This window comes from Lytechinus pictus, chromosome 16 (genome assembly GCF_037042905.1).
Source record: "Lytechinus pictus isolate F3 Inbred chromosome 16, Lp3.0, whole genome shotgun sequence".
Classification (NCBI taxonomy): Eukaryota; Metazoa; Echinodermata; class Echinoidea; order Temnopleuroida; family Toxopneustidae; genus Lytechinus; species Lytechinus pictus.
In genome coordinates, this window is record NC_087260.1 from 8,879,327 (window position 1) to 8,890,858 (window position 11,532).

The window sequence follows — 11,532 nt, forward strand, 5'->3', positions numbered from 1 at the left end:
GAAACATGAATATAGGCTTGAGAGAACATTGACAATACATACCATGGACCTACATGTAGCTCCATGGATAGACAGACTACACAGAAGGCATTAATTTTTTTTTGTCTGAGGCTACTTTTCACTGTACTGTCTTTTGAAACTCTAACACTGCAGTGTTTGGGGATTTTTTTTTTTTTTTGCAGGAGTTTCTGCATTTATTGTAAAGTCAAAATAAATTTACAATCCATAAACATAATCATAGTATGACATGAAAGTACATTGTAATGTGACAAATTTATAGTAGTGTCATAACAAAATTTAGACATGAATACAATTTAAGGATTTTAAGACAAAGTAGTGAAAAACAAATGCAGTGGCAAACTATATAAGCAAAATAAATGCTTGAGTAATAGCAGCCAAAGGGGGAAAGGGTCTACATGGAAACCAATTTTTCAATAGTTCTAGGTCTGGAAGAAAATCTTACGTCACAAATCATCAGAAAAGGAGAAAGAAGAAAAATGAAGAAATGAAGTGTGCGTGTGTGTGCAAGTGGGTGAACGTGCAGGTGTGATATTTAAGAATACTTCGATAAAAGAAGAATTTTTTTAATGAAGCTTTAAAAGAAAAGATAGATGATTTTCTTGGGCCCTTATTTTTGGTTAATTTCCAGGGCTCTTAGTATGAAAAATGAAACAATTATGATTTCATGTAATAACATATTAAAAAAGAAAGTGGGGATGCAGACCTGCCAACCAGTACGTTTTAGCCGTATTTAGTACGTTTTTGCAACCAAAATACGGCAGTACGTTTTTTTTTATACAAAATCGTGATTTATTGAGAAAAATCATCTCTATATGTCTCTATTTCATAAAACGTACACAAATATGGTTATTAGATCAATGTAATTTCAGGTAACTTGTTTTTTTTTTCAATCATTTTGTAAAAACCAGTGTGAGATATACACAAGTTTCAATGGTTTTTTTTTTCATCTGCAAGAGCAGTGCGCATTTTAGCTTGCATGCAGCTTGAGCGCCGTGATGGGCGAGTGGCGAGTGCGCCAAGAATTTTATTATGAAATACACTTTTTTTGGGAAAAATACAAAGTATTTATCTAACACGGTAAAAATATTTTTTTTGTTTGTCAAAATACTGATTTTGGTGGATAAGAATACTGAAAATGCAAAATACAACTTGGCAGCTCTGGGGATGTTATGTTATCAGCCCATCTAATAAATATTCATGACGATGTGCATATACATTTTTTTCACATTATATTGATAAACTTTAAAATTCAATAATTTCGCTATTTGTTATCAGATTTTGATGAAACTTTCAGCATTTTGCTCTGAATTTTTCTCTATTTACTTTCAGCCTGGAGTGCTAAATACAGGGGCCCCGGAACGGTTTTCAAAGTGGGGGGGGGGGGGGGCTGAGCATGCAAAAAATTACAATCATATGGTCATTTTTACGTTTTTGTACACGGTTTTGGAAAAAAGTGGTGCACCCCACCCCCGCTTCCGCGCCCCCTGAAATATCCCTTTAAGTGATGGTTTTATATATATACCAATTTGATTTCATATACTATTAAAGTTCGATAGACATGATGGTATTTGACGATCTGAGAATGTGATAGTGGATAGAAACCTCGAACAAAATGCTGTTCAAACTCTGAATGCCTCTTGATACCACGGTACGGTACAGGTATTTTCATAAACGATTTCATTCATATCAAGTTTCAAGCTGATTTCTAAAGGGAGTTTTCATCGTGAAGGGAAAGCATTCATGCTGGTATGCTCAACCGCAGACCAAAATAAGATCTGCCAAGGAGTCATTTTGTCATCAGTACGGAGCTGAAAAGAATTAGGAGATGTAATCCTCTAACTTTTTTCGGATTCCTCCCGTTTCATAAAACCTGATAGTATTTAATACTTTTTTTTCGCAACCACTAGGCAGACGCTTTCTTAAAGGGAGTTATTATTACGAAGGGAAACCATTCTTACTGGTATGCTCAACCGCAGACCAAAATAAGATCTGCCACGGAGTCATTTTGTCATCAGTACGGAGCTGAAAAGAATTAGGAGATGTAATCCTCTAACTTTTTTAGGATTCCTGGGGTCCCGTTTCATAAAACCTGATAGTATTATAGTAGTTTTCGCAACCACTAGGCAGACGCTTTCTGAAATGCAGCAAATCTATTGTCAAAAGCACATCATGGCAAAGCAGTCTCAAAATGTGACTTTGGACAAATGAAATACTCGCAATTTTTTGTCAGCTCCGATTCTTCGGACGATCTGCTGTCCCCATTCCACCAATTTTCGGCAGAGACCTCTCAGCTGTTCATTTTGATTTGACGGGCATTTTCAGTGCATTTTACATGTATACTATGTTCTTGAATCCGTCCCTGTTGCAACTGCGAAAACTCGCAATTTCTTTTAGCACAAACGGAAAAAATTATCAAGGGCACCAAAAAAAATCCAGGCCAGTAGGGTGTCTCAATAAAAAGCTGAAGAGGAGCTCTTTCATATGATGGTAAATAAAAAAAATGTATTAATATACATGTACATGTATACTAATCTCTGAATATTATTCCTTTCCAAAATAGGATAACCTTTTTTTTATATACCGCTGTACATGTAGCATCGTTTGATTGATTTAAGTCCCATTTTAACTTACTTTTAGACATAATGATTTGGTGAAAAGGGCCCAGCTTTTTATTACCGGTATCTATAGTTTTGGTACCTCCTCATTTTATGGTTAGCCTGTACATGTATGTAAAAAAGTCATGCATTTATTCCCATGTTTTTTTAAATTGGAATTTGAAATGCATCATTCATTGCCTTCAAGTCACCTTTCTAGGAAAAAGGTTCCTCACAGGGGGAATTAACAAACGATTTTAAATTAAAATGGGGAACTGATGATGTGTCTTTTTACTATGTGCTACCTAGATTTGCAGTAACAAAGTAATAAGCAGTACATGTACATAAAGGGTTGAATCTTCATTATTTATAATTTGTATGTTCCCCCTTTAAATTCTTGAAATACCTAATCTCTTACCTGGATATTCCACGCACAATGATACCAGTGTTTGGAATCAGTTGACTATAACATAACCCTCACTTACTGGAGTATTGTGAAATAGTTGGTAATTATATTTTATAGTCATTTACACTGCAAAATATCCAATTGGGAAATTTGCAAGTTTACATAGTGCTTAAGACACACCTATAGATATATGGTTCATGCAAATGAATAGATAAAAAAGGGGGGGGGGAATTTGATGTTCTATTTTATGCAGGACCCATATTTGTGTTTAAATTAACCCAGGTACTTGTCCACGTAGGCCCGTAGCCTGAACTCGGGTTTAAATTAAACCCTGGTTTAAAGTTGTGGTTTAACTATGGAGAGCCAATCGGAGCACAAATCCCTAACAGTACACATTCAGTTTATTAACTTGTATGACACCCAAATCGTTCATAATTGTCTGGGAATGATTACTGAAGCATTTTTCTTCATTACATGTATGAAAGCAAAAGGAAACAAAATAGTAAACATAAGAAATATACAATATAAACAGAATTTTGAACTTTTGGCTCCCCACAATTTTAGCACAGAGTTAGACCGTGGTCTATTCAGTTGAACCTGACTTCAGAATACAGGCCGTAGGGTCTACTACAGTTGTACATGTATGTATCAGACGGTTAAAGTACATTATGTAAAACCCGAAGTTGCAAGTTGACGAAAAATCCCCACATAGTGTGAATGACCCCTTATGATTGGTGTGATTTTGATGCAAAAGAAAGGTGTTTATGGAGTGTTTATAGATCGCTGAAGGCACCAAAGTATCAATCTCCATTACACGCTTAACTGAGCCGGCATTATGCCCTCAAATTCCCATTCAAAGGCAGGTTAATAGAAAATCAATACCTTTAAACTCTCAGTTCACGAAACCAAAAGTGTTACCCGGACTGCCTCTGGTAATCACTTTGGTTTTGTACAAACATGTGTAGGTCCATAATACTTGTGACTTTGCTGTTGTTGGACAGTAAATAATCCTCTCTTTTTTCCATGGGTTCTGTACTTGTGAGAACAATGTCATCTTTTGTTATCTTATTAAATTATTGAAATATTATATTTGGTGTAACTACCAATATGTGAGAATGCAGATTGACTATTATATTCAGGGTAAAGGGGGGGGGGGTGTGTTGATAAACTTTTTGAATTTTGTTTTCATTTTTGACATGGGCCTACATGCCAGGAAAATGTTATTTTGTTATGCTTTTTTGGGGGAGAGGAAGGAGTGCATAGATTTTTGCTCCTGTTCCTTTCCTTTTTCTCTTTTGCTTTTCCTTTCTTGCTGTAGTTTGGATTGCTCCCTCCTTCTTCATTCATCCCTGTCTATTTAGATTTAATTAAAAAATCTTTTATTTGGGTATCCCACTATCTAGAGGAAGGCCATTTTAGCACTAGAATAAAAAAATTCTGTTGAGCTGGCCTAAAGAGAAAATTGCATGGACATAGATTTCATTTATAAAAATATGCAGTTAAGTCATTGAACAAAAAAGATAATGATTCGTCCACTTTGTGGTCAGTTTATAGCAGTAATCAGTGGGCATCAATGCATTCTTATGTAGTGAGTGTAACGAAGGAGAGGTCAGAGTTATAAAAATGGTTTAAAAAAAAAGGGGAAGCAATTGTTGCCCAAGTTAAATTAATCCCATGAAAATTCTTCTGAAAACTCTTTTATTTTATATATGAATTTATAGCACTAATCAGTGGGCATCAATGCATTCTTATGTACTGAGTGTAATGAAGGAGAGGTCAGAGTTATAAAAATGGTTTAAAAAAAAGAGGAAGCAATTGTTGCCCAAGTGAAATTAATCCCATGAAAATTCTTCTGAAAACTCTTTTATTTTATATATGAATAAAAAATATGTGCCACATGGCTCTGGAAGAAAATGTGGAATTGCTGAGAAATGAGCAAAATAAGCATGGAATTTCATCAAATGTCGGGTATTTTTCAAAGAAATATTAATACACTGTCCCACATATGCTTTTCAGTGTGAGTGATCATCAGAATTATCGGTTTTGATCTAAGATTTCATGATTACACATACATGTACATGTAGATAATTTACATTAATGCATTTATTTTAGGATATATGATAATATGGTGACAATTTTGATTTGATTTAATTTCTCATGAAATAATTGATTGCTGCAGCTACTATCTTTTACCTTTTAAAAAGGGATACTTTCATGCTGAAATAATATGATTTAAACAGATAAATAAAAATCAGACAAAACAACATTGAAAATTAGATGAAAATCACTGTATAAAGGAACAACAAATTCTGAACATCTCAAAAATTTGCTTTGATTCTGGTGAAACTCCATGAATATCTTATGAGTATTATCTGATGATGTCATATCCTCACTCATTATTTGGTATTTTATTCAACATATGAAATTATATTCATTCAAATTTTATCCACCAAGAATGAAAAAAAAAATGCATTGACAACTGATTTTTATACATTTAACTTATTGTTTGCTACAACTTATATGCATACATGTACATGTAAGTATAGAAATTATTCCCAATTATCTATTTTCAACTCAAACCACTTTCAGTCTTCCCATGAAACTGGTGGCATATCATTCCAGCCACCAACGACTACTACATGTACAATTGAATATTCCTTTGTACTTCTGTACTTAAGAAATTAGAGGCTTCATGGATCCATTTGGAGTTTGTTGGGCCACTTCATCGTTTTTACCTCCTTGGTCTAAACTTCTAAATTACAATACATGTGTCTAGTTTCATGGAAACTTCAGCTAGAGCACAATTTTGTAAAAAATCCTACTATATAAACCAGACAGATTTTCTGTTAGATCTGTCACATAAGAAGTTGTGGTAGGTCTGTGGCCTGTCTATGGGTTATCTGTATCATGGGATCCATTTCAGATGGTATAAACACTGAGGTTGGGAATTTTAGAAAACAAAAGGAGCGGATTCAGCTTTGAACTTGGGAGTGTAACTTGCTCTAGGCTCTTGTAGTGTACTGCATGTGGCGCATTCCCTTTATTATACACTTTATGGTGCTGTCCTTTCCTAGAACTAAACCAAACACGTCATGCTGTTAGCTATGGTCATACTCACACCGGACAAATCCTGTAAACATCCATGAATTACAAAAACCTCTTCAGAGATTTCAGACCTTAAAGGAGAAGGAAACCCTTGAAACCAGCTGAATCCATATCAAAGAGAAAAATCAAAGAAACATATTGTTGAAAGTTTGAGGAAGATTGAATGAATAATAAGAAAGTTATGAGCACTTGAATGTCGAGATCACTAATGCCATGTAGATCCTCCTATTGGCAATGCGACCAAGATCTGTGATGTCACACACGTACAACTCCCTCATTACTTTAGTACTTATTTCACTTATATTCTCACTTTTATAGAGTCTATCACACAAGGTGAGGTGTTCTCTTTATGAGAGGACAAGTACAGAGGTTTCACAACATTATATCATTGATGAATCGTTTGTCATATGATTAGAATGAGCAAAAAGAGATGTTTTGTGGTATATTTTCAGTGTCCAAAAGGGGAGAGTTGTTCATCTGTGACATCATAGATCTTGGTCGCATTGCCAATGGGAGGATCTCCATAGCATTAGTGATCTCGACATTCAAATGCTCATAACTCTTCTATTGCTAGTCCTATTTTACTCAAACTTTTGTTGATCTTATTCTTTGATTTTTCTGCTTTCACAAAAGCTAACTTGCTCCAAGAGTTTCATTCTCCTTTAAATTCCCTGGTAATTTTATGTATTTCAAGCATTCATACATAGGCCCTACTGTAAATCAGTTTTTTTATTTTTTTAAATCTAATAATTAATTAAATTAATTAATTTATATTTATTAATTTATTTAATTATTTATTATTTATTTATTTATTTATTTACTTACTTATTTACTTATTCATTTGTTTATCTATTTATTTATTTTATTTTTATTCATTTTTTTTTTTTTGGGGGGGGGGGCTACTTTACACAACCTACTGCCTAAATTATGCACCATTGGACAAGCTTTAACATTGCAGTGAATGTTTTTTTTTTCTTCTGGGGCTCTTTTTCATTTTGTCAGGTATCTTTTTGAAGTAGAATTTGAACCCACAACCCTCTGTGTGAATGACAAGGGTCAGTACCACAACACTGTGATGCTATTCTGCAGGCACAGACCCTTGTTTTTTGCAATTCGCATTATTACGGTAGTGCATAATACAGAGTCTGAAGTAGTGAGACTAGATTCACTACATGAATGTACTGTGGCCGACACAGACAGAGCCTTTGGCGTCTAATCTCTTCTCTAGACCTATTATTGGTTAAAGTGTCAAATATGAGTCTGCGCTTGCAGACTAATGTGATGCTTCTGCTGTAGAACTCTTGTATGCATACTGGAAAACTAGTCTGCGGGCACAGACCCTGATTGAAACTTTGACCAACAAGTGGGTCTCACCACAAGATGGCTTGTAAAGTTGCTTGTAATTTATGAACAGCTTTATGAAACGGTTTATTTCCGATTCGTCTAATGCCAATTCATCCAATTGCCAACTTGTCTACTATCATTTGGTCTACCATCAGTTCGTCCACTATCCACATGGTCTAATTGCCATTTCGTCCAATCACCATTTCATCTACTAAGTGGTTGGTCCATTAGCCATTTAGTCCATACATTTGGTCTAATTGGACTTAGTGTTACTTGTGCAAATGAATAAAAATGAAATGGATATGAAACGAAATGGTCATAGACGAAATGGTGATTACCGGTAGACAAAGTGATGATTGCACCAAATGGTTATTGGGCCAAATGTTGATGGACGGAATGGCATTAGACGAAATGAAAGTAGACCGTTTGGTGAGTGGACGAGTTGGCAGTAGACGAATTGGCAATTTACCTATGAAACACCCACAAGGTATTTTTTTGTGATTGGGGATGTATGAAAGCCCCGCTCTATTCATACATGTCTAATCTATTTGAGCGCTTGTTTTTTTTTCGTTTGTCTTCCAGATGAGTCAGGACAGGAGAGCTAGGAAGCCAAACAACTGGTCAACTATGGTCATCTTGGTCCATTCATTATCATGGTCATTCATAGACCATTACTGCTAGTGGTAAGTTTGTGGACTTGTTAGGTCATAGGCCTATCTGATTCACTATCGTATTGTCACTATTGCACTTGAAGTTTGTTGAGGATAATGGTTGAAAATACAAAATGTATATGTAGGCTTACATACTGTACAATGGGGGACCTTTCTGGAAAAGTTTTCAGGTAAGACATTTGTTATGTACCGAATTACATACATACAGAGATATCAAGTTCAAAGACCAGTGAGGTGTGATTTTCTTAGGCAGTGAACTATATTAAAGGTCAAGTCCACCCCAGAAAAATGTTGATTTGAATCAATAGAGAAAAATCAAACAAGAATAACGTTGAAAATTTCATAAAAATCAGATGTAAAATAAGAAAGTTATGACATTTTGAATTTTCGCTTATTTTTCACAAAACAGTTATATGCACAACTTGGCAACACGCAAATGAGAGAGTCGATGATGTCCCTCACTCACTATTTCTTTTGTTTTTTATTGTTTGAATTATACAATATTTCAATTTTTACAGATTTGACAATAAGGACCAGATTTACTGAACAATAAAATGTTAGAACAATTGTAATTCCCCATGTTCATGAAGGAAGAAAACTTATTTTACCTTCCAATGGGGAGAAAATTTACATATTTCATATAATAGAATACAAAAGAAATAGTGAGTGCATGACGACATCAGTCTCCTCATTTGCATACCGACCACGATGTGCATATAACTTTTTTGTGAAATTTAGCAAAACTTTAAAATGTCATAACTTTCCTATTTTACATCCGATTTTGATGAAATTTTCAGTGTTTTGCTTCTTGGATTTTTCTCTATTTGTTCAAATCATCTTTTTGTTGGGGTGGACTTGTCCTTTAAGTATTAAGTCAGTGTGAGATGACCAGGCATTGTGTACATGTATATGAGAATAGGCAGTGATATGGTCATGAGAAAGAGATTTCAGGGAAGAGCACACGTCCGAAAAAGCAGGAGTCTTGTGCCTCACGCCTTGGCTTGTCTGCATACATATGTAGACTTATATGCAGAAGAATAAATAGATCCCCATAGGAATATTGGAGGCAAAAATAAGTTACTTTTGACCATGGACCTACATGAGGTCCAGGGGGGGGGGGGGCCACTTTACATTGGTGAGTGAATACCATGCGCGACCCAAAAAACACGTAAAAAGAATGTCCTTTTCAAGATAGGGCACGTTACGTACGTTACGTAATAAGGGTGTCAAAAACAGTAAAATAATGAAAAAAGGGTATCTATTTTCGCTAGGAAAGCTACGTGTTTAGGGTCAATATGCGAGGGTCTAAAAAATTAAGACTAAAATGTTTTATAAAGGATGTACTTTTTGCCCGAACAGTCAACACTACGTTTTTAGAGTACGGTTTTCGCGAGGTGTGGGAGGTGGGGCTGTACTAAACCCAATGATGTATCATGTAGGTAAAGGTAAAACTGACGACCAACGTCCGAGCCATTGAAATATCGCTGTACTTGTTTAGGGGTTCATTTCAGGGAATACTTGCCTGTAGTATAGTTTTTTTCCCACTACTTGTTAAGGGTGGGGTTTCACACGCCAAAACTTGCTAAGGGGTGCATTTTCAGAATATGGAAAATACGTGTTTAGGGTGCTTTTCGATACCTTATGGTCGCGCATGGTATCCACTCGTCAATGGAAGTGGCCCCCCGGGGGGACCTACATGAGGTGATCCATGATTTCAGGTAGGCCTGTACACCAATGTTAGAAAGAACATCTTTCCATCTATGTTTGTTGTTTATTTGTAATTTTGTTGGAGGAAAATGTTTCATTCTTCGAGGATGAGGGTGTTTCTGTCATGCGAATTATCGTTCTACACATGATTATCGTAGGAACTTAAGCCATAGTGCCAATGAAATGAGGAATATTCTATTCTTTCAATGTAATTTGGACGATTAATGGGCATTTCAATGATGCATTGGATGGTTTTATCCAAAGATATGTTTTATTTTATAAATTTAATGGTCAAACGGTTGACAAAATCACAAAACATTTATGCTTTTATTGATCGTTTTAAAGGCTGTTAAATGTTTTGAATTTGCTAAAAAAACAACAACTGTGATATCCAATATGATCAGCCAAGTTTACTGTTTGCAGATTATCATTGGCTTTCAAAACACATCTTTATCTGACCATTTCTTGTATGTATTTCAAATTATACATCTGTTTTTATGGCTAACACAAAATGAATTGAACACATCTTTAAAAACCATGTTTGGAGGGTAAACAGTGGAATGTGAACACAGCCTCAGACCAAGGATTTTAAGCAAGTACCCGTAGTTGTCATGGGTAACATCTGGGTCTGTGATGATGTGCATTATTGATCATGCAGTTAAGTGGGTTAACACCATTCTAGAAGAACCCTACAATCGTCCTTACTGGTATCAGGAGATGTGGTAGTTCTGGGGAGAATTTCATGAAAGGCCTTGTTGGACGTTTTATCCGACAAGTCCAGTTTTATCCGACAAGTCCCGTTTTATCCGACAGTTACCATAGTTACAGTGCCTCTCGGCCAATCAAATTTAAGGAAAGTTGTCAGAACAAAAATATTGATGAAACACTCCCATGGTCATCAGAATACATTGTAGGTCTACACTTAAAGGGGAAGTTCACCCTAATGAAAAGTTTGCTGTTAAATTACAAGAAAAATCTCTCGGTGAAGGCTTGAGGAAAATCCTTAATTAAAGTGATCATTTCACTTTGTTCTGATTTAAAAAATTCTCCTTTTTGTTCCTGAAAATGGGCTAAACATTAGGCTTATAGTGTAAAAATACCATCCCAAAAGTTTCATAGTATTATATTTACAGGATCACTTTTAAAACCTTGGAGATGTATAAACCAGTTTGAAAATAATTGGGAGTTGATTTCAATGACTATGTGTATACAGGGAATCTGTGCACCACAACTTATTTCTAGATGAACACAGCATGACCTACATACAGTGTGTACAAGGTATACACTGAATTTACAGTGCAGCTTATAGCGTGTGTATAGGAGATACACACAACAGAAGGCAGTCAAAATAGCCAACGGACTTTTTGAATTGGAGAAAACTGGTCATAAGCTGAACCCGTCTACTAGACGGTTCTCAAAATCGGGCTAATAAATTGCTACTTGTATCTAAATTAGAGATTTTCTTCCTATATTGTGGTCTGTTTCAGGGTTTTTGAGGACAAATACAGGCAATCATACGCACGTTTCAACTCAGTTTGAGAATTTTTTAAATCAGCTGCTCACAAAGTTAAACAATCCCTTTAAAGATTAAGAAAGTTATTCACATTTTTTTTTATTAGTGACGTCACATACGAGCAGCTTCAAAATGTATGGTGAATTAAAGAAATAAATGAAATGTAATTTC